The following is a 24862-nucleotide window of genomic DNA, read 5'->3' as shown; positions in this document are numbered from 1 at the left end:
TGCTGAGCAGAACCCCTGAGTTTCATTAAAGGGGTTGTTCACCTTTAAGTTAACGTTTAGTACGTTATAGAATGGCAAACAACTTTTCAGTTGGTCTTCATTATTTACTATATTTATTATAGTTTTTTTTAATTATTTGCCTTTTTCTTCTGATTCTTTCCAGTTTTCAAATGGGGGTCACTGACCCGATATAAATTAAAAATAAATTTTTCAGACATTATGTACTTATCTAACTAATAAATCACGAAACATTGTTTTAAGGTGTCTTTTTTTACACGTGTTAGTATAACTTAAAGGGGTTGTAAACCTAAAAATTAACTGTTAGTATGATGTAGAGAGGGATATTCTGAGACAATTTGTAATTGGGTTTCATTTTGTATTATTTGTGGTTTTTGAGTTATTTAGCTTTTTATTCAGTGACTCTCCAGTCTGTATTTTCAGCAATCTGGTTGCTAGGGTCCAAATTACCCTAGCAACCATGCATTGATTTGAATAAGAGGCTGGAATATGAATAGGAGAGGCCTGAATAGAGAGATAAAAAGTAGCAATAACAATACATTTGTAGCCTTAGGGTAAGACCACACGAGGAGATTCAGGGAGATTTTGTCGCCTGGCGACTAATCGCCTCGTCTTTTGCGCAACTATCTCCCCGAACTGCCTCGGCATTAGGCAACTTTGGAGTCACTATTGAAAACGCATAGCCGCTTGTGCATTAGCGCAGGCAACTTTTCATTGTAGCCTATGGGGAAAAACGCAGAGGCAGTTTGAGGAGATAGTCGCGCAAAAGACGAGGCGATTAGTCGCCAGGCGACAAAATCTCCCCGAATCTACTCGTGTGGCCTTACCCTTACAGAGCATTTGTTTTTTAAAGGGGGTCAGTTAAAGCCGGAAAGAGTCAGAAGAAGAAGGCAAATAATTAAAAAACTATACAAAATAAACAAGTAAAACCAATTGAAAAGTTGCTTAGAATTAGCCAGTCTATAGCATACTAAAAGTAAACTAAAATTTAAGTAACAGGGCAAATAACTATGGTTATAACAAAGGACAGTGGTCATTTAAGTTTCCTCTAAAAAGTAACAATGGGGAATTTGTGTAGAAAACTATGACTGTATATTTACGTGTTAATGTGGGAGCAGCTTTGCTGCTGGTATTGGTTAAAAGAAATTTCCATCACAACAGTGCCCCCAGTGGTCAGGTTATGATAAATGATATGATTTGAATAAAGACTTGTGCATCATGGGAGTATTCAGGGTCAGACTGGCCTGCCAGAGAACTGGAGGATCTCCCAGTGGGTCGCAGCCAAGGACAATCCCATTAACCTGTTCTTTTTCCACCATAGAACCATATTAACAGACATTACATTTAGGATTGTCTAATAGTTGTGAGAGTGGTTTAATGTCAGGTTCTCTAATGGGCCCCATATGGGGGGTATGTATTGTTTAATCACCTCTGTATGAAGTCAGTCCAATGTTAAATTTAAAACCTGCAACTCCACGGTATGAGCAAGATTAATGTCACCATAAGTGAATACTGCAGTGACCCTAAAACACACAATAAAGAAAAGATACACTAATATTTCTCGCAAATCCGTGTCCTTCTACTACTAAAATACTTTATTCCTCTTTGTATATTAGGGAATTAGTAGCAGCCAGGGCAGAGCAGTTTTGTGAACCTTCCTAGAGGTTAATAAACCACTTTCTTATCTAGTTTCATGTTATCAAATTCCAAAGGAAACATCTCAGGGCTGGAGGTTCTGCTTCTTTTACTCTCCATGCACTCCATGCTTCTGCACAACAGCTCTGGGGATTCCATGGGCCTCTATAAGTCTGGATCCAGGAGGCCAGACATCAGCAGAGAGAGGGCGTAAGGTAATGTACTTTATCCTTTCTGCGGGGTGATTCCTATGAGCTATGAAATGATCAGGCAAACAGAGAAAGTCCTGAAAAAACTTGGCAACTTGGAGCTATAAAATAGCAAATTGGTATTGCCTGAAATGTATGAGGCCACCTTAAAAAGCTTGTAGATCATTTATTTTGTAATTGAGACTACTGGGTGCCTGGATTCTCTAATAAGGAAAAAAATAAAAGCATATAAAAAAAAAAAAGAAGGAAAAATTTGTGCTATTATTTAAAAAACTAGAAAAGAGGAGTAGAAAAAAGGAAAAATGTATAAAATAGTTGGAAATAGTCACTGACATGTTTTCCAAAATATTCTACTATTAATTCCACTTAGTTCATGTTTCCTAGAGGAAACTCAAATACAGGGCAATAAAGAATTTGAATGTTAGGATAAAATAACAAAAGATGTTGCTTAGGGGTGACTCCATAATATTTTACTACATTTGGGATCCATTATCCGGAAACCTGTTATCCATAAAACTCTGAATTATGGGAATTTTATCCAAATAATTCACATTTTTAAAAATTATTTCCTTTGTCTCTGTAATAATAAAACAGTAACTTGTACTTGATCCCAACTAAGATATAATTAATCCTTATTGGAAGCAAAACCAGCCTATTGGCTTTATTTAATGTTTACATGATTTTCTAGTAGCCATAAGGTATGAAGATCCAAATTATGGAAACATAACGGCATTCTGGATAACAGGTCCCATTTAGAGATAATGCTGTGACATTAGCCTATATGGGTTAAAAGTACATAAATAATGTCCCAAAAAAACAATTATTTCTACTGGATACTGTATATCACGACCTGGAGGATCGAAAATACAAAATGGGATAAACTGTATAATGCAGATTGTACTGTAAGCATGGATGAGATAGAGTATTTCCTAGTATTAGTTCATATATCTTATATTGTACAAATGGTTCCACATTTCACTACAACTATAAATGCGAATGGGATAATGTTTTATTAGTTATAATTACAAATATTTATATATAGTACTATAACCCAAATTATAATTATAATATAGATATGGTTTTATTATTGAAAACAAAAAGAAGTCATTAATATAAGTTCTAAATTTTAAAAATAAAGTGGACTATGGGAAATGGCCTTCCTATTATTCAGAGATTTATGGATAAAGCATTTCTAGATAAGGGATCCCATACCTATATAATACAGTTATCCAGAAACCTGTTATCCAGAAAGCTCCAAATTATGTGAAGGCCATCTCCCATAGAATCAGTACCTTGTACATGCCCTAGAATAAGATATAATTAATCCTAATTGGAGGCAAACTCATCTTATCGAGTTGATTTTTACCCCATAAATTTGAGTTTTTGTGGGTATTGTTCAGTCAAAACTCAAATTTTTGGGGTTTTTTTATAAAAAAAAAGCCTTGATTTTTTCTTTAGATTTATTATACCCTGAAGGTGCAAATAGCTCGAATCTGAAAATACACCATCTAAAACCAGTCGAGGTCATGTAGAAGTCAATGGCATTCAACCATATTAAGATGTTTGTTGCCTTCATGATGTTCAAGTTTTTTTCAGTGGGTTTCACTCCAAAACATCTATGAATTTCAGTGATTTCACCCAGACTACGCTGATTTGAGTTTTTTTACATTTAAGTTTTTTCTTTAATCAGCTTATAAAATTTGAGTTTATTCGAGGTATAAAAAAAACCTCACAAGCCTCTAAAACTCAACCTTTGATAAATAACTGCCTTAATGTTTAAAATATTTTTAAGTAGAGTTAAAGCATGGAGATCCAAATTACAGAAAGACCTGTTATCCAGAAAACCCCTTGTCCCAAGCATTCTGGATAACAGACCTGTATTGTGTAACTTCCGTTATACGTATATATTTCTTTTGTAGATACCTAAATTATAACATATCCTATGATGTAATTATATGTGTGATTATTTAACTTGAACTGTAATGATATGCCTCCTACTATACTTATATTGAGGGCAGTCTACCAGCTTTTGTAAAATATTGGGGGTATTGTACTTTTGGCTATAACTTCATCTTTGTGATACTACACCATGAAAATGACCAAATTTAGAAGTAATGACCAGAGCTCAGCTTGTAAATAAATAATAAGCTTAGTGTGCATCAAACATCCTTACGCAGCCAACATTCCGAGGAGGAGCGTGAATATTTTGTTTGAGGGGCTGCTTTATATAGACGCGCGTGTGTGTGTACAAATTGATATATATATTATTACATAACTTATATATATATTATTACACACAAAGTTACTTAACAGAAACACTGTGAAGATCCCACTTAGCCAAATGGGAGGTCCAGTTGAAGCAATCAATTAAGCTGACAGTTGGGATCAGGCAGTGAGAATCCCACTGAACGTCTGAGTGATAATAAGACCATGAGCACTATCTGATCCCTTGTTCCTTTCACTGCCGTGCTGGAATAATATTTATAAAGTGTTCCGACTTCTGTTAGTTAAAATGATCTGTTTAGATCAGAGTCTGAGAAGGTTTATGGTACGAGTCATGTGAAGGTGAGATACTGAGGCTTTATAGAGCCGACCACCAATGCTTTGGAAGCCATTCTGCCTGTAAAATGAATGTGAAAGCTGCTCATATTTGTGGGTCTGTACTGAAACACGCTCCACACTCCTGCAAAATAATTAAAAGATAGCTTAAAGGAAAACTATTCCCTCAAACAATGTAGGTCTCTATAAAAAGATATTGCATAAAACAGCTCATATGTAAAACCCTGCTTCATGTAAATAAACCATTTTCATAATAATATACTTTTTAAGTAGTATGTGCCATTGGATAGTCATAAATAGAAAACTGCCATTTTAAAAAAAATAAGGGCCGCCCCCTGGGATCGTAGGATTCACTGTACTCACAAACATACCAACAAACCATACTTGTTAGGTCACATGAGCCAATTAACAGACAGAGTTCTGTCTTTTGCTTCCACACTTCTTCCTGTTACAGTTAGAGCTGCAGTATTTCTGGTCAGGTGATCTCTTCCTGTTACAGTTAGAGCTGCAGTATTTCTGGTCAGGTGATCTCTTCCTGTTACAGTTAGAGCTGCAGTATTTCTGGTCAGGTGATCTCTTCCTGTTACAGTTAGAGCTGCAGTATTTCTGGTCAAGTGATCTCTTCCTGTTACAGTTAGAGCTGCAGTATTTCTGGTCAGGTGATCTCTTCCTGTTACAGTTAGAGCTGCAGTATTTCTAGTCAGGTGATCTCTTCCTGTTACAGTTAGAGCTGCAGTATTTCTGGTCAGGTGATCTCTTGCTGTTACAGTTAGAGCTGCAGTATTTCTGGTCAGGTGATCTCTTCCTGTTACAATTAAGGTGGCCATACACAGGGTCGGACTGGGAGGCATGGGGCCCACCGGGGCTACTGCCCCAGGGCCCCCCTCCAGCCGCCGCTGCCGCTCTGGAGTGCTGCAGGGGGTTACTGCGCGTGCCGCGTTTGTGCGCATGCGTGCGGCGCTACCTTTGTGCGCATGCGCAGCCATTCTATTCTACCGCGACCCCAAACAAAGTGGGGTCGCGCCGCCCCACTAAGTAGCGTATCTGGGCCGGCGGGGCCCACAAGAGCCCGGGGCCCACCGGGGTTTTTCCCGGTGTCCCGCTGGCCCAGTCCGACACTGGCCATACACGGGCCGATAAAAGCTGCCGACAGACCGAGTCGCCAGCTTATTGGCCCGTGTATGGGGCCCCCGACGGGCTTCCCCGATCGAGATCTGGCCTAAAGTCGGCCTGATCTCGATCGGATGGGACTAAAAATCCCGTCTGATCGCGGCCGCATCTGTTTGTTGATGCGGTCCCGCGATCCGACCGCCCGTGAAGCCACCCAAGGTGGGCATATTGGGGAGAGATCCGTTCGTTTGGCGACATCGCCAAAAGAGCAGATCTCTCCGTGTATGGCCACCTTTAGAGTTGTAGTATTTCTGGTCAGGTGATCTCTTCCTGTTACAGTTAGAGCTGCAGTATTTATGGTCAGGTGATCTCTGATGCAGCACACAGACCATCACAAAATGGTGGTTCAAGCCAAGGCAAGAGATGTAAATTTACATAAATAAGATGTAAATATTTACATAAATATATATTCCAGTTTGGTAATGGTAAGATACTTTAATATGCCACTTTATTTGATATAAACTATCAGTTGCTTAAATATTTGGGGGTATAGTTTTCCTTTAATAATGTATCCAATAATTGTTTCCTCCACCACTCTCCTATTTCTTTCCCTGTGAAACAGTAAAATCACAATGAAAAATAGTGAAACAAGAAGGTAAATAATTAATAAAGTAAAGGAAATTAGGACAATTAGCTATATTTGCTTTAATTGCTACTTAAATTAACTGTTAGTATGACGTAGAGAGTGATAGTCTGAGACAATTTGCAATTGGTTTTAATTTTTTATTATTTGTGGTGTTTGAGTTATTTAGCTTTTTATTCAGCAGCTCTCCAGTTTGTAATTTTAGCAATCTGGTTGCTAGGGTCATGCTTTGATTTGAATAAGAGACTGGAATAGGAATAGGAGAGGCCTGAATAGAAAGATGAGTAATAAAAAGTAGCAATAACAATACATTTGTAGCCTTTGAGGGCATTTGTTTTTTGGATGGGGTCAGTGACCCCATTTGAAAACTGGAAAGTCAGATGAGTAAGGCAAATAATTAAAAAATTATAAAAAAAAATAGTAATTTAGTCCACTTGAAAAGTTGCTCAGAAATGACCATTCTATAACTTACAGGTATAGGATCTGTTATCCGGAAAGCCGTTATCCACAAAGCAGTGAATTACGGAAAGGCCATCTCCCATAGACTCCATTTTATCCAAATAATCCAAATTTTTAAAAATGATTTCCTTTTTCCCTGTAATAATAAAACAGTAGCTTGTACTTGATCCCAACTAAGATATAATTAATCCTTATTGGAAGCAAAACCAGCCTATTGGGTTTATTTAATATTTACTTTGTAGTAGGGATGCACCAAATCCACTATTTTGGATTTGGCTGAAACCCTGTATCCTTTGTGAAATACAGTTACAGCAGTCTGGTTGCTACGGTACAAACTACCCTAGGAACCATGCACTGATTTACTGTAAGTAAGACACAGAAATATGAATAGAAGAGGGTCTGAATATAAAGAGGAGTAGCAGAAAGTGGCAATTACAATAAATGAGTAACCTTACGGAGCATTTGATTTTTAAAATGGGTCAGTGAAATTTGGAAAGGGTCATAAGAAGAAGATAAATAATTCGAATACTATAACAACAAAAAAAATGAAGACCGATTGAAAATTTGCTCAGAATTAGTCATTCTATAACATACTAAAAGTTACTTTAAAGGTGAACCACCCCTGTAAGAGAAGTTATAAAACGTTTCCCACTAAAACTGGGTGTCCTAAGAAAGCCAGGTTTAAATTACATTGTAAATTAAATTTAAATTCCCGTGTATAAATATCCCCTATTGTATAGTACAGTCATTATTATTATTATTATTATTATTATTGCAAGCAACACAAATATGGAGGGAAAGCAGATTTGGAAATGATCAGTTGTGTCCTTCACTTTATTCATATCTGTGTATTCTTGTTTCAATATTTGCACCGTGTGATGTGAGGAGTTTGTTGGCACACACATTATAGAGACATGTGAGAAACTCTGTGTCTGTATTTGGCTCTTACAGATTTCGGCCAGCTCTGCAGCGTCTTGGTTTGTGGGCGGCACTTTACTGAGTAGATGATGAGCTGACACTTTACACCACAGCCGGGCACATTGTAGCAAGTGATCAGTCTGTGGATTAATCACTTCCTACACTTTTGTCATGTATAATTCGTATGATTGTTCATTGGCTGGTGTGAATGGGGCAGCTGAAATAAAAAATAAGATTGTGGGAGTTGCAGGTCTGGTTATTCTATTTATTCTTTGTATGACAGTTGCAAGAGTCCATTACTAGCAAATGCTTCCAAAAGGCTACAGTCCGACCCTGAACACAAGCGGGAAAAAAAGTTCCTAGGGAGTGACCAATATGGGCTGTAATTGGTTATTTGATCAACTACAAGAGGCTCTTTTTGGCAGTACATACGGTCTTTATAGGGGAACTATCATGAAAATGAAAATTTAATATAAGTTTCATCGTACTGAAATAAGAAACTTTCTAAATACAATCAATTAAATATTCTGTATCATTTCTAAAATAATCAAGTTTATCTTCACTATTCCTCTCTCAGCATCTGTTTCTCTTCATTCTGTCTTCATTCAGGAGTTGGGTGTCAGATATTCATTGACAGTTAGATCCAATATATCTTATAGGGGGGCTCCTTTCCTACGTAGCAGATAAATTAGAGCTCACTCAAATAACTGATTCCAGTACAAACAAAATAACTGCCGTTTGCACAAATCCTGCATGTAGAGAGACATGATGTCTGGTGATTTTAATAGAGTGAGCTCTAATACATCTGCTACGCCACAAGTGCCCATACTTTATTAATGCAAGGTCTACTTTTAGTGATATTGTCCCGTTATGATCGACATCCATAAAATATCATGGAAAATATTACTTAAATATTAATTTATGAGAAAATGCATCAACTATTTCTTAACCTTAACCTAATAAATATCTGAATGAAAAGAATGAAACAGGAGAATGATTTAGACAAGCTGTTTGTTGGCTGAGTATTGAGATCTACTGATCACCAGCTAAAGGTCTACTGGTACATCCCGATCTACCTATTGGGCACCCCTGTTCTAGGCAAAAGGAGCCCCCCTATTAGATATATTGGATCTAACTGTCAATGAATATCTGACACCCAACTGCTGCATGAAGACAGAATGAAGAGAAACGGATGCTGAGAGAGGAATAGTGAATATAAACTTGATTATTTCAGAAACGGTACAGAATAATTAATTAACTGTATTTACAAAGTTTCTTATTGAAGCTTGTATTAAATTTCCATTTTCATGATAGTTCCCCTGCAACCAAAATTTGTCTCCACGTCAGAACCAAAAATTAGCATCTGCTTTGAGGCCAGTGGGAGCAACACCAGAAGACTTGGTGAGTAGTGATGGGCAAATTTACTCACCAGGCATGGATTCGAGGCGAATTTCCATGCAAATTGTTTTGAGAAAAGTCGCCGGTGGAAAATTTTGCTGCGACAAAAAAAGTCACTCGTGTAAAAAATTTGAGTCTCAAAATCATTTTGACACCCTTTGACTTTAATGCATTTGGACAAAAAAGTCGCACGTGTAAAAATTGTCATTCGTGTTAAAATTGCCATGTGTCCAAATAATTTTGACGCCCATTGACTTCAATGCATTTGCAAATTTTTCGGAGTTTCACCAATTTTTTGGTGGAACGGGACAAATTCACCCATGCGTTGCGGTTTTATGCGTTCAGCCGCAGGGGAGCGCAGGAGTAGACCCAATGAATTATTTTCAATGCGGCTGTACTCACACAGACGCATGTAAGCGCTGAATGCAGGTTGGGATAGAGCATGTTGCATTTTTCCTGCGTTCGCATGTAAGCGCTGAATGCAGGTTGGGATGCAGCATGTTGCATTTTTCCTGCGTTCGCATGTAATTCGCTGAATGCAGGTTGGGATACAGCATTTTGCATTTTTCCTGCGTTCGCATGTAAGCGCTGAATGCAGGTTGGGATACAGCATGTTGCATTTTTCCTGCGTTCGCTTGTAAGCGCTGAATGCAGGTTGGGATGCAGCATGTTGCATTTTTCCTGCGTTCGCATGTAAGCGCTGAATGCAGGTTGGGATGCAGCGTGTTGCATTTTTCCTGCGTTCGCATGTAAGCGCTGAATGCAGGTTGGGATGCAGCATGTTGCATTTTTCCTGCGTTCGCATGTAAGCGCTGAATGCAGGTTGGGATACAGCATGTTGCATTTTTCCTGCGTTCGCATGTAAGCGCTGAATGCAGGTTGGGATACAGCATGTTGCATTTTTCCTGCGTTCGCATGTAAGCGCTGAATGCAAGTTGGGATGCAGCATGTTGCATTTTTCCTGCGTTCGGTGCTTACATGCGTCTGTGTGAGTAGAGCCCCATTAAAAAGAATTCATTGGGTCTACTCCTGCGCTCCCCTGCGGCTGAACGCATAAAACCGGAACGCAGGGGAGCGCAGCTCAAACGCCCGTGAGTAAGGGCCCTTAGGCTGCATTGAAATAAAATATTTCTGGCACAAGCCAAATATTATTACATACTTTAGCTGAAAGACTCAGCCAGCAAGCGATATAAATGACACAAAACATTTTGCAAACCTGTCTAATGCGTTTCTAAACAGTTAATGATGCAGGTTCTACTGTCAAATCATTTATTATAGGCTTTATGTGTAAATAAACCAGTTCAGCCCATTATGGCGTTAGTGCAATTATCTTCTGGATGTTTTATTTGTGCTTAAAATGTCTCGACAGGCTTAGCTGGAATTAACAAGCAATAAGTCATCGTTTTACAGCACCAAATCCTTTAACCTACAATTCACCTAAACAGAGACTGGATCATTAATCACAGGCCATTCTGTTGCAGAACCAAAGCAATTTTGGGGATTAAAAACCATAGGAAACAGATATATCAAGAGATAAATGACTTCACAGCAGCAGTAGGCACTGAATACCAGCGGATAAAACAGGTTCACCCTTTCCTCTTTATCCAGGGCAAATAGTATCTTGAACCCAAGGGGCAGATTAACTAAGGGTCGAATTTCGAAGTACAAAAAAACTTCAAAATTCGACCATCGAATTAAAAAACTTCGAATTCGAATATTGAATTCAACATTTTTTTCAACAAATTTGGCAATCCTGCTATCGAATAAAAAATCGTTCGCTCAAACGATTAAATCTAATGATTCGAAGGATTTCAGCGATCGATCAAACTATTTTTACTCAATGTGTAAAGACTTGGGGGCACATTTACTAAACTCAAGTGAAGGATTCGAAGTACCGTATATACTCGAGTATAAGCCGTCCCGAGTATAAGCCAAGGTACCTAATTTTACCTCCAAAAACTGGGAAAGCTTATTGACTCGAGTATAAGCCTAGGGTGAGAAATGCAGCAGCTTCTGGTAAGTTTCAATCAAAAAATTGAGGGTTTCTGCTCCCATTGGAGATGCCGGCGACCATTCTTGGACGCCGGCGAATATTCTTGGAGACTATTCTTAGGCACTGGCGACTATTCTTAGGTGCCGACTACTATTCTTAGGCACGGGCGACTATTCTTAGATGCGGGCGACTATTCTTAGGCGCCGGCGACCGTTTTTGCGCTTGACCCGGATATAAGCCGAGGTAGAGTTTTTCAGCATATTTTGGGGGCTGAAAAACTCGGCTTATACTCGAGTATATACGGTAAAAAAACGTCAAATTTCAAAGGTTTTTTTTGGGTACTTCGACCATCGCATAGCCTACTTCGACCTTCCACTACGACTTCAACTTCGATTCGAACGATTCGAAGTAAAGATCGTTCAACTCAAAGTACTGTTTCTTTAAAAAAAACTTTGACTACATACTTCGCCACTTTAAACCTACCGAGCTACAAGGATTTCATCATTCAATCAAACGATTTTTCCTTCGATTGATCAATCGTAAAATTTGCGGTACATTCAAAATCGAAGGATTTTACCTCGAGAGTCGAATTTGAGGGTTAATTAACCCTTGATATTCGACAATTAGTAAATGTGCCCCTTAGAATATGGTTGTAGAAGGTCCCCATAGGCTAACATAGCACTTCGGCAGCTTTAACTTGGCGAAGTATTGAAGTCGAAGTTTTATTACAGAGACAGTACTTCGATTATGGAATGGTGGAATATTCTAACGATTTTTACTTCAAATCGAAGTCAAAGTTAATTCGAAGTCATTTTATCCTATTCGATGGGCGAAGTATCCAAAAAATTACTTTGAATTTCAAATTTTTACTTCGAAAATTCCCTCGAATTCACTTTGACCCTTAGTAAATCTGTGTATTTTGATGCTTTTGAGAGTTAGCACATGGTAGACACAAAGCCTACTGAATACTAATTGGGTACCAACAGGGGGACAGATATTTGAAGGGACTAACTAAGTGGGACATCAAATGCCTGGTAGAAGTAGAACTTGTTTTGCTGTTTTTTGTAAAAATGTAATTGCACTGTGGGATCTGACTTATGAAACAATGTAGCAAGCTGGCTGATTATCAAACCTGTAGGAGAACTGATGTTTCAAGAGTCTAAAGCAAGATCAAGAGATCAGACAGGGACAGGCCTGCACATTTCTAATAGCAAATACATTTACAAATCATTTTAAAACCATTAAAAAAACTTAACTGACTTATTTTGAAAAGCTATAATTTTGGGGGGGGGGGGGAAGGACCTTTTAAAGTGCTAGAATTTATACTGTAGCCATGATAAAAAGTATAGGCTATGAGTATGTTGACCGCAGTTTGCATATTCAGTACAGGTATGGGATCCGTTATCCGGAAACCCGTTATCCAGAAAGCTCTGAATTACAGAATGTGTCGGCTCCTTTCGTGACTTCGGCTCTTTCCGCGGCTTCAGGACTTCGTCTGTTCGGCACTTCCGCATTCGGCTGTTTGGGACCCTGAAGGTGGCCCTGCCCCCCATCCATAATAGAGTGACCCCAGCCAGAGTAGGATCTGAAGTGGGAAGGCCAAGATCTGATAACAGTCAGCTCTCACTCTCCAGCAAGTATAAACCTCTAGGCGTCAGTCTGTGACTTGGATGTGCAACTCAACTTGTCACGTTAATGAAAAGAAACAGACTAATGATGGTTTAATTACTGGGAACGCCTAGGAGTGAACTTTCCACCACCAGTCACTCTCTGACACCCATTACTTCCACCTGCACTTGGCTGGCCTGTCCCTGGCGTGTTCTACTACTAATACTCCTGTACTTACTCTAGGGCTGCTGATACTGTACCACCAATGGATCCCAAAATGTGGGGCTGGTCCCCAATAGGGTCGCCCAAACCAGTGGAAGGGGAGCCAACATGAAAGCCATGCTTCATCCTTTTACACACGTGTGTATTTGAGCTGATACACTTGTGCGACGGCCTTTCTGTAATTCAGAGCTTTCTGGATAACGGGTTTCCGGACAACGGATCCTATACCTGTATGTTATAGAATGGTCATTTCTAAGCAACTTTTCAAGTGGACTTTATTACTTATTTTTTTTTATAGTTTTTTCATTATTCGCCTTACTCTTCTGACTCTTTCCAGTTTTCAAATAAGGGTCAGTGACCCCATCTAAAAAACAAATGCCCCCTGATTGTTACTGCTACTTTTTATTTCTCATCTTTCTACTCAGGCCTCTCCTATTCATATTCCAGTCTCTTTTTCAAATCAGTGCATGGTTGCTAGGGGAATGTGGACCCTAGCGACTTGCAAACTGGAGAGCTGCTAAATAAAAAGCTAAACAACTCAGTAACCACTAATAATAAAAAATGAAAACCAATTGCAAATTGTCTCAAAATATCCCTCTCTACACCATACTAAAAAAACAACACCCATAAGCTCAAGCACACAATATATAGGGCTCATTTGGGAATGCAGAGATGGTATTTTCCCTTGTCCCTAAAGATAGGACTTTTTGGGCCTCCATAGCAAGAGACTGCTGTCCCTGAAATAACCACTGGCAGAATGAACTTCACATATACTGACAGTAAAAGGAAACAGTTCATGTTGAACAAGGGGACAGTGGTGTAGCTTGATTTGGTTGGGCTCCCCTGCAAAAGATATTTAAGGGGGCCAAGCGCACACACAGATACCAGCAGCAAACAAGCAAATAGTTGTCAAAGTTTATTCTTTATCGAAGGCAATGAAAGGGGAAATACCATACAGCAAACCCCACTGTTCGGGTCCATTTGGCCCCTGGGGCCGCTGGGTCTACTGTATGACAGTTACACCACTGCAAGGAGATATACTGCCACTTTAATCAAATCTTTAGTCCAACAATTTTGCCACTCACTGGTGACCTGCCTTGTTTGTATCCCAATAGTTAGGGATATATTATATACATGTGGTATCTGGCCCTCTCCACACCACAGTTAAAAGACCACACAGACATCAGCACTAAGAAAAGGTAACCCCCCACACACACAAGTTATAAAAAGCTATTGCTGGTCAGGGCCTCCCTACAAATAAAAAAAAAACATTGGTGGAAAGGGCCTATAGAGTATTAAAATAATACATCGGTGGCCAGGGGATTAAAAGATTTTAAAAAACCCACATTGGTGTTCAGTAGAATTGAACTCATGCCTTCAGGACTTCAACTTCGCCTCCTTTCATGACTGGGGTCTTTTCACACATTCAGGACTTCAATTTCAGCTGTTTTCGTGACTTTGGGTCTTTTCGCTACTTTAGGACTTAGGCTTTTCGGCAATTCCGCATTTCAGCTATTAGGGACTTCGGAAGGGCGGCACAGCTTTGTTGCTGTCAAGGGGGGGCCTGGCTCTTTCGAAAAGTTCAGCACTGCCGGGCCCCCCTTCAGGCCTGGGCCCTGTACACTTGTACCCAGGTTTGGACTGGCAATCTGTGGGTTCTGGCAAATGCCAGAGGGGCTGCTATAAGGTCCCATAGAAAGTCAGTATTTAGTGGGCTGGTGGAGGCTTTTTGGGCCTCTATGTGGGCTTTATGGGCCTCTGTGTACCTGAAATGCCAGGGCCTATTTTAATTCTCATTTCGGACCTGCTTGTGCCCCCTGTGCCCCCCTGAAGGCAGCCCTGCGCCTGTATTACCTTCAGGAAAGCAACTAAATCAGGACATTGAAATCCATTTTTCATGGTTGTGGGATTATAAATAAAGGTTTACCGAGAATAGGGCTGCACCGAATCCAGGATTCAGTTTGGGATTTTGCCAGGCATTTTTCAGCAGGATTTGGCAGTATCCAAATGCTGAATCCGAAATGTTAAAATCATGTGACTTTTTGTCACACAAACAACAAGTAAAAAATTGTTTCTCTTTGGCCCCTCCTGGCACTCATTTGAATATGCAAATTATGGTTTCCTCCCACGCTCTTACAGACGAGCGTTTTTACCTGCGCTCCCCTGCGTTCCATTTTTCTGCGTTCAGCCGCAGGGGAGCGCAGGAATAGACGCATTACATTTTTCCAATGGGGCTGTACTCACACAGGCACGTGTAGGCGCCGAACGCAGGAAAAATGCAGCATGTTGCGTCTCAACCTGCGTTCGCCGCCTACACGCGTCTGTGTGAGTACAGCCCCATTGGAAAAATGTAATGCGTCTATTCCTGCGCTCCCCTGCGGCGGAACGGAACGCAGGGGAGCGCAGGTAAAAACGCTCGTCTGTAAGAGCCCTAATAGAGCGAATAAAGCACGGCTTCTGAAGTGTACCGATGGCCAGATTTATTCATTTGGTGATGGGATGGATGACCTGTCGGATGAGGACCACATCAACTTGCCAATGCACTCCTTGTCCAAGATATCTGATTAATATTTAGATTAAAAAAAAATGTCACCAGATTATAATGTTAGTACCTCCCAACTGTCCCGTTTTTCAACCCGCAGTGCCAGGTTTGTTATTGAAATGTCCCGACTTTCACTTTGATCTCCTGTACCGAGCACCCAGAAAAAGATACAAAGTTTCTAAAACTTAATTGGCTTTTGGCAGAGAGCACAGAACAGCCACCAGGTGCACTTTTGTACTTTTTTTAACAATTTAAGATAAGCAAAGAAACAATTGTAACAAGTTAGGATAAGCAGGTCTCTTGGGGAAACTGTGACTTGCAGCTTAAAGGGTAATTCACCTTTATTAGCAAAACTGTAATAACACATAAAAACCACAAAAACGTGTTCAAACTTTCATAGCCTGCCACATTTTGCAAAATGAACATGGTAATTAGGGGGTGTGGCCACACAAAAAAAATATTTTCTCTTTCTATTTCCAAAATGTTGGGAGGTATGTGTTTTGCCAATTTATTGTTATTGGCGGAAAACTTGTGGACGTTTTTCTTGCCAACAAGAAATTTCCTATACACAATAAGTAAATGCTCTACAAAGTTGTATTAGCTCACGTATGGCCACTTTAATATAATACTGACATGGAGCCAGCCAGCTGGACAGCTAGTTATTTTCTATTGGTTCCTGCACTGGTATGTATGGACAGAGGCTGCATGTGATCCCCACGTTATCACAGTTGACAACATGAATAGGTTCTGTTTGATAGATGTGGACTAGCAATATGTCCCAGATGGATCACATGCATTTGGATTATTTTGAGCAACTTTCTTGCTGCAATTAAAGGAGAACTAAACCCTAAAAATAAATATGGCTAAAAATGAACTTATTGCACCAGGTTTCTGTGCTGCCATATAGTAATTATGTGTATTAATTACTAATCAGCCTTATATTGTGACATTTCTATTCTATGTGTACTGTATATTGTGAGTGGGTCCCTAAGCTCAGTAAGTGACAGCAGCACAGAGCATGTGCAGTGAATCAGCAGAAAAGAAGATGGGGAGCTACTGGGGCATCTTTGGAGACACAGATCTTTACTGCTAAAGGGCTGTGGTTGCCTTGGGCTGGTACAGAAGCACAAAACATCATGTACAACATTTCTAGCTACTTCTTTAGTTAGGCTTTAGTTCTCCTTTAAATGTCTTTAAATGCCCCAGCCATGGTACCCACCAGTCTGCTAGTAGGCATTTCTGCTCTAGTAAAAATATTTCCAAAATACAGTCATTTTAAAGATTAGGGAGCTTTTTCAGCAAGAGCTCTTGGAATAAGCTTGATAGAGTGCAGCAATAGAGCTGCCAGTTAGCACGTTCTCCTCGGGGAGGCATTTACACCGATGGACTGCCGTCCTTTTCAGCAAGGAAAAACCAACAATATTTGGAGAGCTTAAAAAAAGGCCCAATCATTTGTCATTCTGTCTCCTAAGTACCACCAAACTTTCCCAGGAGATATACTGGAAGCATTGAGAGTGCAAAACTCCCGACTCATTTGGAGTGCTTACCAGTTGGACCATTGTAAAGACTTTTGTTGTGTAAAATACATTAAAGGATAAGTAAACCTTTAAAATAAGTGAATGTAAAATTGATGAGGGGGTTATTCTAAGCACTTTTGCAATTTACATTCATTATTTATTTATTTTTAATTCCAAGATATTAAAGGATGCATGTGCTGTTAATATGAATGAATTTTGTTACAACAGCGCCACCTGCTGGTCATTTTCGAACCAGTCTGACCAGCAAGTAGTCAAGGAAGAAGTTGTCAGGAGAAAGAAAGAGGCTGCTCTGATGTTCTTCTGCTTAGGAATAAAATTAGAAACCTTTCTCAAATCTTTCCTAAGCAGAAGAACATCAGAGCAGCCTCTTTCTTTCTCCTGACAACTTCCTTGACTACTTGATGGTCAGACTGGTGGGAAACTGACCAGCAGGTGGCGCTGTTGTAACAAAATTCATTCATATTAACAGCACATGTATCCCTTAATATCTTGAAATTAAAAATAAATAAATAATGAATGTATATTGCAAAAGTGCTTAGAATAGTCCCCTCATCAATTTTACTTTCACTTATTTTAAAGGTTTACTTATCCTTTAAAGGTAGAGAGGTGCGTCCAGGTCCGGATTGAGAATTAAAATAGGCCCTGGCCTAATCAGCCCACATAGAGGCCCAATCAGCCCCCACCAGCCCACTAAATACTGACTTTCTATGGGACCTTATAGCAGCCCCTCTGGCATTTCGAAGAACCCACAGATTGCCAGTCCGGGCCTTGGTGCGTCCCATAGTTTTGGGTACAGAAATGGTTCAAAAGTCTCCAAAACCCTACATATGTATTCAACCCCTTGAGGAGCACTGCATTAACCAGTATGATGGTATACTATGCTGTAAGCAGGGCCAAAACTAAGGGTGGGCAAAAGATGCACATTCCTAGGGTGCAATAATGGTAGGGTGCTAGGCACATAACTTTTCCCCCTAGTTCATGCCCTTCCCCGCTGGTAAAGGGAAACTTCAGTACCAACACAAGCACAGGTGTGGGTCCTTTCCAGTGCCTAGTTGTCATCTTTCACAAGGCTGCAGGCAGGAGGGTGCCAATCATTAACAATTGCCTTGGGTGCACATGGAGCTTGGCCCGGCACTGACTGTAAGCACAGAACTTCCCTGACTGTCTATTTATATATTGGAGTTGCTGTATAGTTTCCCTTAAAGGACAAGAAGGCTAAAATTATGAGAAAGGTCTATATAAATACACCAGTAAACCCTCAATGTAATGTTACTCTGAGTCCTCTGTCAAAAGAAACTAGGGAACTAGGACTAGAACTAGGAAACTAGAGAAATTTATGTTAGGATATATAAAATGTTGGTAATGGATATAAGATTACATTTTGTAATTTGTAAAATGAACCAAAGCAATAAAAAAAAAGCAAAACGAAAAAACCTAAAGAAACTAGGGATGCGCCAAATCCAGGATTTGGTTCGGGATTCAGCCTTTTCCAGCGTATTCACATTCGACCGAATCCTTCTGCCCGGACGAACCAAATCCAAATTCTGCAAATTAGGGGCAGGGAGGGAAATCGCGTGACTTTTTGTCACAAAACAAGGAAGTAAAAAATGTTTTGCCCCTTCCTACCCCTAATTTGCATGTGCAAATTAGGATTTGGATTCGGTTTGGTATTCGACCAAATCGTTCACAAAGGATTCAGGGGTTCGGCTGAATCTAAAATAGTGAATTAAATTGCATCTTGTTATGTTTTAGTAGCCGAGGATGAGTAGAGTATAACGGATCTTTATTAGCAGATTCATGCAGCCATTACATACCTCCCAACATTTTGAAAATAAAAAGAGGGACAAAAAAGTAAAAAAAATTTTGACCATGATTATTTCCAACCAATTATTATTTATAACCAATTTCGCAGGTTATACAAGTTTCAACATATTTGTGTTTCAGTTTCAGTTATTACAGTTTTGCTAATGAAGGTGAATTGCCCTTTAAGCTGTGAGTCTAACTTCTCCCAAGGGACCTGTTATCTTATATTGTTACAATGACTTATTTGCTTATCTTGATACATTTGAATTGTAACAAATGTATCTAATGTTCTGTTGTGGCTGTTCTGGGCTCTCTGCCAAAAGCCAATCAAGTTAGAAACGTTGTTTCTTTTTCTGACCGTTCACTGCAGAGAAAAACGGACTTTCCAGTACAAATGAGGGACTGCAGGTCGAGCTGTCAAAAGAGGGACTGTCCCCAGGCCTGGATTTGTGGAAAGGCCACCTAGGCCCGGGCCTAGGGCGGCAGGATTTTAGGGGGGCGGCATGCTTCCCAACCACACCCACATTGGTTCAAAAACACTGGGGATGCGCTGGAGATACAACCATTTTTTAAATTTCCCATGCACCAATCCCCATTGCTCTTGTCCGCCTGGAGGGGACAGGGGCGACGAACCGCAGTGGGCCTAGGGGCGCCCACTATGTAAATCCTTCCCTGACTGTCCCTCTAAAAACGGGACAGTTGGGAGGTATGTACATTCCACTTCAACAGTAGCTTACTCTAATGCCTCAAGCTGTATAGAAAGTACTGTGTATTCACAGTATAACTATTGTGTACAGTGACACCTACAGGCCATTTGTATAAACACCGCACATCTCAAATTGAACCTCGTCCATGAGTTTTCACATGATAAACGTTTTTCCCTGAACTGAATCTGGCCCCAAGTTGCCTATTCCTTCTCCTCATTCTTCAAGCCTTGGAGAGCCTTCTGTCTAGCCAGGGTTACGTCTCCACCAGGCCCGGACTGGCAGTCTGTGGGTTCTGGCAAATGCCAGAGGGGCTGCTATAAGGTCCCATAGACAGTCAGTATTTAGTGGGCTGGTGGGGGCTGTTTGGGCCACTATGTGGGCTTAGTGGGCCTCTGTGTACCTGAAATGCTAGGGCCTATTTTAATTCTCAGTCCAGGCCTGGTCTCCACCCCATCCCAATTCCAACCCTCATCCCCAGTTACTTGTTTCTTTCGTTATTGCCCTTGGTTGTGAATGTGCTAAATATCTGCAATAATTCTGGGTTAAGGGCCCAGCACAAATACCCTCACTACCATTCCCATACTAGTAGCCTTGATAACTTGCTTGGTTATCTAGTTGCAGGACTACCAGTGGAGCATGTGTCAGATGCATGAGACCAAAAGCATACATTATTGCATTCCTTACAGTCTCCAGCTCCTGCTGAACTTTTCCCCCATCACCTACAGTGGCTGAGCCCCGTGGGTATAATACAACATGTTGTGTTAAGCAAATTACATTTTGACATCCAATATGACTCACTGTGTGTCACATCTGCCTAGTGTCTCACAGACTGATCTCTGTGCTGCTCAATTTCACATCTTGTCATTGTCACAACTCAGGAATGTGAGCTCTTGTTCCGCTCACTCACGGAAGGATGGGTCCTGGGAGGAATCAAATCACCCCTTGCCTCCTGGAAACACAAACACATCATTTAGTCTTTGCTTGTCTAATTCACTGCTGAGCAGGTAGAAATTATCAACTTGTATGGGAAATGTATTCCGATTATCTTTTCTTCATTGCATGGAAATAGGCATAAACCCACATTAGAAAAAGGGCCCAATAAACAATTAACCAAGGCAAATAGAAAAAATTTATGTGTGCATATATATATATATATAGCTTTCTAACTGTATAAACATTGGAGATTGAACATTTCAAGACATTTTCAAGTTCTGTTTTGCAGTTAAGGTCACTTTAAAATGAACTTTTAGGGGCCAATTCACTAACTTCGAGTGAAGGATTCGAAGTAAAAAAACTTTGAATTTCTAAGTGTTTTTTGGGCTACTTCGACCATCGAATGGGCTACTACGACCTTCGAATCGAACTATTCGAACTAAAAATCGTTCGACCATTCGATAGTCGAAGTACTGTCTCTTTAAGAAAAAACTTTGACCCCCTAGTTCGCCATCTAAAAGCTACCGAACTCAATGTTAGCCTATGGGGAAGGTCCCCATAGGCTTGGCTAACTTTTTTTGATCGAAGGATATTCCTTCGATCGTTGGATTAAAATCCTTCGAATCGTTCGATTCGAAGGATTTTATTGTTCGATCCAAGGAATAATCCTCGATAGCACTATTTGCGCTAAAATCCTTCGACTTCGATATTCCAAGTCGAAGGATTTTAATTCCCAGTCGAATATCGAGGGTTAATTAACCCTCGATATTCGACCCTTTGTGAATCGGCCCCTTAGTATGATGTGTGCTTTTCAGGGAAAATTGCAAGTAACCTTTTTTTTTATTTTTTTCCGGTTTTATAATGTATTCATGTTTTTTTGCTGTGCAGCTCTCAAGTTTGGAATTGCAACTGGTTCCTGGTTGCTAGTGCTTTATTATCCTAGTGTCCAGACAGTCGTTTAGAAAGCACAATGGAACGTGGATAAAAGCAAGGAAAGAATGATAAAATAATAGTAAAAATCAAACTGAACTCTATTTAAATTGGTATGTGTTTGGTTGCTGGGGTCAGTGACCCTGGCAACCAGCTAGTATTTTCAGCTGCAGGTTGGTTACAAGCAAATCCACACAATTTTACTGAGGTTCTGGGAAATTTGGGGGAATGATAAATGTGGAAGGTATAGATGCATTGCTGTTAGTCATACTTTAAAGCTACAAGTGCTATCAGGTACCTCCCAATATAGTCGAATAAGTAAAAATAATCGATGTTATGTAAGGAAAATTGCCTTATGTATGTTATGCTCTTATGGTGCGCTTAATCACAGGATTAAAAGCAGCGAGAGGGAAGGACAAATGTAACTGCATACAATAGGTCACTTAAGCTGGCCATAGACTCAAAGACATCGCCAAACGAGCGGATCTTTCCCCGATATGCCACTAACGGCATGGCTATATCGGGGGTACTTCGAACGTTGGGCCGTATGGTCGAATGATCGAATTACGATATGCGAAGGGGCTCCGACGGGTCGGTCGGTTAAAAATCAAACCTTCCCGATTGATATCGTGGCCAGATATCGATCGGGAAGACCCGTCGGAAGCCCCCATACACGGGCAGATAATCTGTCAAATTGGTCCAAACGACCCATATCGGCAGCTTTATGTGCCCGTGTATGGCCACCTTAATAAAGAATTGCATTTACAGTAAAGCAAGCTCAGAAATACAGCACAAAAAACAGCAATCAATCCAAATCTGACTCTACTCCCACCCAGGAGCAAGCAAAGCTCGCAAGAGTTAAACATGTTCTGTGTAATCTACTCTCAAACCTTGTGGTTTTCTGGTGGCCATGAGAAATTCTCCTACTTCTGAATGTCTCCAGCTGCATTCTACTATAAGTCTCCTCTGCTTATAGGTTCTTTACAGACTGTCTGTATTTCACCCTTTCCCCAATATTTAGGGTCTTATAGTTTATATATTGTTTTGTGCAATAGTATTTGTGAATTGTGACCATAGAGGTAAAAATTCCCTGTGTAGCTTGCTATGGACATATAGAAATAGGCAGAGAGGGAATGATCTAGTCGCAGGCTTCTTATTGTGTACAACATTATCAGTTCTTAGTGCAGATATTTTTTCTGTGCAGGCTTTGTGCAAACCTGGAAGCTGTCCCTGCTGAATTGCACTGGGAATATCCATGTTGCCTTTGTTTTATGGCATTTCCCTGTACAGGCTAAACATAACAGCTGTTCTTGAAGAATTGTGTGTTATAAAGAAGAATACATACTGTATGCTGCACAGTCTATGAACAAACTTAGAAACTGTTCCTGCTGAATTGTGCTTAGTACAGGGGAATACCTATGCTGCCATAGTTTTATGGGATCTCTCTGTACAGACTATGAGCCAATTTAGGGGACTGTTCCTGCTGAATTGTGCTTAGTACAGGGAATACCTATGCTGCCATAGTTTTATGGGATCTCTCTGTAAAGACTATGAGCAAACTTAGGGGCTGTTCCTGCTGAATTGTGCTTAGTACAGGGGAATACCTATGCTGCCATAGTTTTATGGGATCTCTCTGTACAGACTATGAGCCAATTTAGGGGACTGTTCCTGCTGAATTGTGCTTAGTACAGGGGAATACCTATGCTACCATAGTTTTATGGGATCTCTCTGTAAAGACTATGAGCAAACTTAGGGGCTGTTCCTGCTGAATTGTGCTTAGTACAGGGGAATACCTATGCTGCCATAGTTTTATGGGATCTCTCTGTACAGACTATGAGCCAATTTAGGGGACTGTTCCTGCTGAATTGTGCTTAGTACAGGGGAATACCTATGCTGCCATAGTTTTATGGGATCTCTCTGTAAAGACTATGAGCAAACTTAGGGGCTGTTCCTGCTGAATTGTGCTTAGTACAGGGAATACCTATGCTGCCATAGTTTTATGGGATCTCTCTGTACAGACTATGAGCAAACTTAGGGGACTGTTCCTGCTGAATTGTGCTTAGTACAGAGGAATACCTATGCTGCCATAGTTTTATGGGGTCTCTCTGTACAGACTATGAGCAAACTTAGGGGACTGTTCCTCCCGAATTGTGCTTAGTACAGGGGAATACCCAGGGCAGCCATCAAGGGGGGACAGGGGGGAGTGTTTTAGGGGGCCTGGAGGGTGAGGGGGGCCCAGCGCGACGCACTTACTTGATTAGCCAGGCCCATTCCATTCCCTTATTGGTCAAAGACTTTATGTCCCGGTTGAGCTGCTCAGGGATTGGATAGCTGGGGTTTGAACTTTCCCTCCAGCTCATCCAATCACCATGCAGCTTTACTGGGACTTGAAATTCTGTGACCAATGAGGGAAATGCTGTCACTGGAAGAAGATGCAGCAACCTGTGCTCCCCTCCTCCCTTCTGAAGTTGGCATCTCACTCACAGCAGGTGGGCCACACAGTGGCGTAACTATCAGGGGAGCAGGGGGTGCGATTGGGCCAGGGCCCGAACCCCTGCAGGGCCCCCCGGCAGTCACACGCCCACTGCAGTGGCTGCAGCGCCGCACGGAAGAGGGTGGGGTCAGGGCCCTGCTGCACGGCCCACACCAGGGCCCACCCCCACCTAGTTCCGTCTCTGGGGCCACACTAATGAAGTACAACATGATAGGGCACCAATTGTTTTTTAAACTTATGGGGGGCAATGTTTTTTACATGGACGTTTAAGGGGGGCCCTGGCCACCAATGTTTTTATAATGTGGGGGGGCCTGGACACCAATTTTTTTTTTTTTTTACCATGTGGGGGCCTAGCCACCAATATTTTTTAATGGGGGCCCTGACCACAAATGTTTTTTTTATGGGGGGCCCTGATCTCTATTTTTTTTTTATTTTTTATTAACATGTGGGGACCCTAGCCATCAATGTTTTTTTTACTGTGTGGTAGGGGGTGGACCTGTGGGGTGTGGAGGGTGGACTTGTGGGTGGGGCTTACGGTGGACGCAGCCCAGGGGGCCCAGGAAATTGCGTTGTACAGGGCCCTGTGATTTCTGATGGCGGTCCTGGGAATACCTATGCTGCCATAGTTTTATGGGATCTCTCTGGACAGACTATGAGCAAACTTAGTGTAGTTTTTATTTCTAAATGACACTGTTTACACTGCACATAATTCACTCTACAATATAAAATGTCATTCCTGAACCAGCAAGTGTATTTAGTTGTAATATTGGTGTGTAGGTGCATCTCAGGTCATTTTGCCTGGTCATGTGCTTTCAGAAAGAGCCAGCACTTTAGGGCTGCTGGGAGGGAAGGGAGGGGGTGATATGTCTCCAATTTGCAGTACAGCAGTAAAGAGTGACTGAAGTTTATCAGAGCACAAGTCACATGACTGGGAACAGCTGGGAAACTGACAATATGTCTAGCTCCATGTCAGATTTCAAAATTAAATGTAAAAAAATCTGTTTGCTATTTTGAGAAACTGATTTCACTGTAGAATTCTGCTGGAGCAGCACTATTAACTGATTTTTTCCCATGACAGTTTCCCTTTAAATTTAGCTGGACATACATGTGAAGATCTGCTTGTTTGGTACCAAATGACTGGAT

General features: G+C 40.8%; 1 protein-coding gene across 1 annotated transcript in view; it reads left to right on the top strand.

The window, feature by feature from the left end:
• The first annotated feature begins 1812 nt into the window (after positions 1-1812).
• gata4.L (GATA binding protein 4 L homeolog) overlaps positions 1813-24862 on the top strand; it is a 74907-nt gene continuing 51857 nt past the window's right edge. The window contains exon 1 of the mRNA XM_041562185.1: positions 1813-1868. The gene's annotated coding sequence lies outside the window, so the exon portion shown is untranslated. The remainder of the gene's footprint in view (positions 1869-24862) is intronic.

This window comes from Xenopus laevis, chromosome 5L, assembly GCF_017654675.1.
Source record: "Xenopus laevis strain J_2021 chromosome 5L, Xenopus_laevis_v10.1, whole genome shotgun sequence".
NCBI lineage: Eukaryota > Metazoa > Chordata > Amphibia > Anura > Pipidae > Xenopus > Xenopus laevis.
Note: the sequence above shows the minus strand (reverse complement) of the source record. Positions and strands in the feature narration are given on the sequence as shown.